Source organism: Triticum dicoccoides, chromosome 2A (genome assembly GCF_002162155.2).
Source record: "Triticum dicoccoides isolate Atlit2015 ecotype Zavitan chromosome 2A, WEW_v2.0, whole genome shotgun sequence".
NCBI classification, from domain to species: Eukaryota; Viridiplantae; Streptophyta; class Magnoliopsida; order Poales; family Poaceae; genus Triticum; species Triticum dicoccoides.
The window spans coordinates 512,976,481-512,982,538 of NC_041382.1; positions in this window are offsets into that span (position 1 = coordinate 512,976,481).

Genomic DNA, 6,058 nt, shown 5'->3' on the forward strand with positions numbered 1-6,058 from the left:
GAAGAAAGGCGTGTAACCCGTAGACCTATTGGGCGTGGTGTTGATGCTCCATAAGACAGAAGGTAGCTCGTCGACCCAACAACCCGGTGTCCGCTTTAAGGGAACCATAAGCCTTGGTTTGATACCCCACAGAATTTCTTGATTTGCCCTTTCCGCTTGACCATTAGATTGGGGGTGAGCCACTAATGCTAGATCAAGCCGGATATGCTCACGTTGACAGAATTCTTCCATCTCTCCTTTTGACAAGTTAGTGCCATTATCTGTTATAATGCTATGTGGAAAGCCAAACCGGAATATCACCTTTTTGATGAATTGAACCGCTGTGGCTGCATCACACTTGCTGACTGGCTCTGCCTCTACCCATTTAGTGAATTTATCAACTGCTACTAATAGATGGGTCTTCTTGTCCTTGGAGCGCTTGAAGGGTCCAACCATATCCAGTCCCCAAGTGGCAAACAGCCACATAATTGGAATCATCCATAACTCTTGAGCCGGAACATGCTCACGGCGGGCAAACTTTTGACATCCATCACATCTTTTGACTAAATCCTCCGCATCAGCATGCGCCGTCAACTAGTAAAAACCGTGGTGAAAAGCTTTAGCAAGCAACGACTTTGAACCGACGTGATGACCGCAATCCCCTTCATGAATTTCTTGCAAAATCTCACAACCTTCTTGAGGAGAAACACATCGTTGAATCGCTCCTGAAACACTGTAACGATGTAACTCCCCGTTGAGTATGGTCATGGACTTGGAACGCTAGATTATCTGTCGAGCCAACGTTTCCTCAGCTGGTAACTCGCCCCGGTTCATGTAATCCAGATATGGGATCGTCCAATCCGGTATGGCATGCAAAGCTGCCACCAATTGAGCCTCCGGATCAGGAACATCCAAATCTTCTTCGGTTGGTATTTTGACTGACGGATTGTGCAACACATCAAGAAAGACATTGGGCGGAACCGGTTCATGTTGGGAACCAAGACGACTTAAAGCGTCCGCCGCTTCATTCTTCCGCTGGTCTATATGGTCCACCTGATAACCTTTAAAGTGACTAGCCACTGTGTCCACCTCTCGCCGATATGCAGCCATGAGTGGGTCTTTAGAATTCCAAGTGCCAGACACTTGCTGAGCCACTAGATCTGAATCGCCGAAGCACTTAACCCGGCTCAAATTCATCTCTTTAGCCATCCGAAGACCGTGGAGTAAAGCCTCATATTCAGCTGCATTATTAGTACAAGGGAACATTAAACGGAGGACATAACAAAACTTATCACCTCGTGGGGAAGTTAATACGACTCCAGCCCCCGAACCCTCTAGCTGTCTGGACCCATCAAAATGAATAGTCTAATATGTATTATCTGGTTTCTCCTCGGGTGCCTGTAACTCCGTCCAATCGTTGATGAAATATACGAGTGCCTGGGACTTGATCGCCGTGCGGGGTATATATCCGAGCCCGTGGGGTCTGAGCTCAATGGCCCACTTGGCAATCCAGCCAGTTGCCTCTCTATTTTGAATGATGTCACCCAGAGGAGCTGAACTGACTACTGTGATAGGATGGCCCTGAAAATAGTGTTTGAGCTTCCGGCTTGCCATAAACACCCCATACACCAGTTTCTGCCAATGCGGATACCTCTGTTTTGACTCAATGAGCACCTCACTGATATAATAAACCGGCCGTTGAACCGGATACTCTTTGCCAGGCTCTTTGCGCTCTACCACAATGGCTACACTGACAGCCTGGGCATTAGCAGCCACATATAATAATAAGGGCTCTTTATCGATCGGTGCTGCCAGCACGGGAGCTTCCACGAGCTATTTCTTCAGATCTTCAAACGCCTTATCAGCTGCTTCACTCCAGACAAAGTTATCCGTTTTCTTGAGCATCTGATATAAGGGAATGGCCTTCTCTCCAAGGTGGCTGATAAACCGGCTCAAGGCTGTAATCCGGCCGGCCAGACGTCGCACATCGTTAATACACGCCGGTTTAGCCAAGGACGTAATCGCTGCAATCTTTTCCGGATTAACCTCAATGCCTCTGTTTGAAACCAGAAAGCCTAAGAGCTTGCCTGCCGGGACACCGAAAACACATTTCTCCGGATTGAGCATCATCTTGTAGACCCGGAGATTGTCAAAAGTTTCCTGTAGATCATCTATCAAAGTCTCCTCCTTTCTGGATTTGATCACAATATCATCTACATACGCATGGACATTGCGCCCAATTTGCTTATGAAGGCAATTCTGAACACATCACTGGTAAGTTGCCTGGGCACTCTTGAGTCCAAAGGGCATGGAAACATAGCAGAAGGCTCCAAAGGGAGTTATAAAGGTTGTCTTCTCCTGGTTCTTAACTGCCATTTTGATCTGATGATAACCAGAGTAAGCATCCAAAAAACATAAACGGTCACAACCCGCCGTAGCATCAATTATCTGGTCAATGCGAGGGAGAGCAAAGGGGTCTGCAGGGCAAGCCTTGTTTAAATCTGTGTAGTCCACACACATGCGCCAAGTGCCATTTTTCTTAAGAACCAACACCGGATTGGCTAACCACTCTGGATGAAAAACTTCAACAATAAACCCAGCAGCCCACAAACGGGCGACCTCTTCACCTATGGCCTTGCGACTTTCCTCGTTGAAGCGACGGAGGAACTGTCGGACCGGTTTGAATTTCGGATCAATGTTGAGTGTGTGCTCAGCGAGTTCTCTCGGTACACCTGGCATGTCAGAAGGTTTCCATGCAAAGATGTTCCGATTCTCACGGATGAACTCGATGAACGTGCTTTCCTATTTGGGATCCAGGTTAGCGCTGATGCTGAACTGTTTGGATGAATCGCCAGGGACAAAGTCAGCCATCTTAGTGTCTGTAGCTGATTTGAACTTCAATGTTGGATCATGTTCAGTGGTTGGCTTTTTTAAGGAGGTCATGTCTGCCAGATCAACTTGCTCCTTATAGAATGTTAACTCGTCCGTGGCACAAATCGACTCAGCATAAGCCGCATCGCCTTCTTCACACTCCAAAGCAATCTTTCTACTTCCATGTACTGTGATAATCCCCTTATGACCTGGCATTTTAAGCTGCAGGTAAACATAACATGGCCTTGCCATAAACTTAGCATAAACCGGCCGCCCAAAGAGAGCGTGATACAGACTTTTGATCTTCACCACCTCAAATGTCACTGTTTCTGACCTTGAATCGTAGTCATCTCCAAAAGCTACCTCCAAAGCTATCTTACCAACAGGATATGCAGACTTACTAGGCACCACACCATGAAATACCGTATTCGACGGTTTAAGATCCTTATCTGTCAACCCCATACGGCGGAATGTATCATAATACAAAATATTGATACTACTTCCCCCATCCATGAGCACTTTAGTGAACTTGTATCCCCCAACTTGAGGGGCTACCACCAAGGCCAAGTGACCTGGATTATCAACCCGGGGCGGGTGATCCTCTCTGCTCCAAAAAATAGGTTGCTCCAACCAGCGTAAATACTGAGGTACTGCCGGTTCAACAGAGTTGACTACCCTTTTGTGAAGCTTCTGATCACGTTTGCACAAACTAGTAGTGAAGACATGATATTGCCCGCTGTTCAGCTGTTTGGGATTGCTCTGATAACTCGACTGCTGCTGCTGCTGCTGTTGACTCCCCTGATGGTTGTAACCTCCCTGGTTGCCTTGGTGTCCTTGATTGACGTGTCCGGTTTGATTGCTTGGAAACCCTGAACCGGAACCACCGCCTCCATAACCCGGCCCGTGGAAACCTCCTCGTGAACCGCCGGGCGGGCCGTTGTCATATTGGAACATATTGGAATTCTTGAAATCCCACATGATATAACAATCTTTCCAGAGATGTGATACCGGTTTCTCCTTTGATCCATGCTTTGGACAGGGCTGATTTAACAAACGCTCCAAATTGTTGCCTGGACCTCCACCCCTCTAGGACTGCTTGCCTTTATGGTGTTGGCCATTCTCCTGTGCATTTGTATTTGCGACAAAGTCCAAACCACTGTCGGCCTTGCGCTTACCAGTGTTTCCATGGCCTGCCAGATTGTGTTGTTGGCCTTTGGCATTGCCGGTCTTCTTACCCTTCTCCGGTTTGTCCTCCTCTGAATCCGGATCCTTGGTATTATCTGAATTGGCGTATTTAACCAAATCAGCCATGAGTGTTGACATGTGCAGTGACGTTTGAGCCTTCCCAACTTCTGTTTCAACGGTTTGAAACCGCAATTACCCTATAACGTTAACACTGCGGTGTCTGCATTGATACGATCTGACGAATGCAAAATCGCTGAGACCCATTTGACCCAATGGGTCGTGGACTCCCCTTCCTCTTGGACACAAGCGGCCAAATCTACAATTGACATCGGCTGGTTACATGTATCCTTGAAGTTCTGGATAAACCGGTGCTTCAATTCGGCCCATGATCCAATAGAGTTGGTTGGCAAGCTCTTCAACCAAGTGCGAGCTGTTCCTTCTAACATCATGGTGAAATATTTAGCACACACCGCCTCGTCCACATCTAACATCTCCATTGCCATCTCATAGCTCTCCACCCACGCCTCTGGCTGCAAATCGGCGGTATAACTTGGTACCTTACGAGGTCCCTTGAAATCCTTGGGTAGTTGCACATTACACAAAGCAGGAGATAAACACGGTACCCCTAAGGAACTGAACATCGCCCTGGCTCCACGGAGGCAGTGGGGTGAACCAGAGTATGCTGTCGCGCCTCGTGTCGAGCTGTCAACTCGGCCTCTTGACGTGCGCGGCCATGATCCACAACATCTTGTGCATTGGCACCTCCTCTAGCCGGGTTGTTCCCTCATGGCGAATTTCGGCGGCGTGCACTACTGGACACGGCCGGTTCGTCTTCCACGTGTCTGCTATAACTCCGGCTTGGGCGGGGAGTGGAGTGAATCCTCTCACGGCTGTGTGAATATGCTTGCTGTTGATTTAGTGCTGTCTGAAGGAGATCCCTGGCCCGACGTGCTTCCACTGCCACTGGTGACTCGCCGTCGGTTGGGAGGGCCGCCAGGCGTGATGCAGCGGCCACAATGTTGTCCAACAGGTTGGAATAATGCCCGGGCGGCGTTGATGGTACAATGTTGTTCCGGCAAGGCAGGTCCGTCATGCGCGGCTGAACCGGCGCTCCTGCTCCCGGCGCCCCCACCTGGTTTAGTGTGGGTTGGTTACCAGCTCCTGTGCCTGGCGTGTTGAAAAGATTCTGCGGCTCATAAACCTACGGGAGACGTGATCGGTACCTTCTTATCATGACTTCCTCTGAAGCATTCTGGTCCAGTCTAATCCGGTAAGCCTGTGCTTCCAACTCGGCCCGCTCCGTAGCCATCCTGGCGTTCTCTGCCGCCAGGTCCGCCTTGGCCTGGGCTATCTGATCTTTCACCTTTGCAATCTCCGCATCGTGCTGATCCCTGGCTGCTGTGTCTACCTCCGCGGACATCAATGTTGCCAGAGCATCGAACAAATCAGATAAGACTTGGGCCGGAGGTGGCGCCGAGCTTCCTGCCCCTGCTAGTGTGGCCGTTGTTGAACCGGAGAGCATTGCTGCGGCGGTAGATGAATGAGGCGCCGATTGTGTGCTGGCCATGAAGATGGCGGCCCGGTTTGGCAGACCGGGGGAATCCGGAATACTGTTGCCCTCGGATCCTCCCTCAATCCGGCCGTCCTGCAACTGGTAAAGCGATTCGGTTTCTCGAGAAGACTCGTCATCAGAGCAGACTACGGTTTCTCCTTCGGACACCGGTCCGTCCTCATGCCCTGATCCATGGACGACACCTACGAAAACATGCCTTGCCTCGGGCTGAACCAGCGAAGTACTTGCACGCCGAGCCGTTTCGATGATGTTGGTGCAGATGTCCGGCTCGGGGGCCGATTCGCCGATCCTGCCGATGAAGACGTGAATCCCACCAAAGGGGACTCGGTACCCGTATTCGACTGAATTGGCCTCGGGACCCCATCCTGCGTTGTCGATGTAGAGCTTGCCGCGGCGACTCTTTGTCATCCGGCCCACAGCGTATCCCTTAAGTCCATCGAAGCTGCCCTT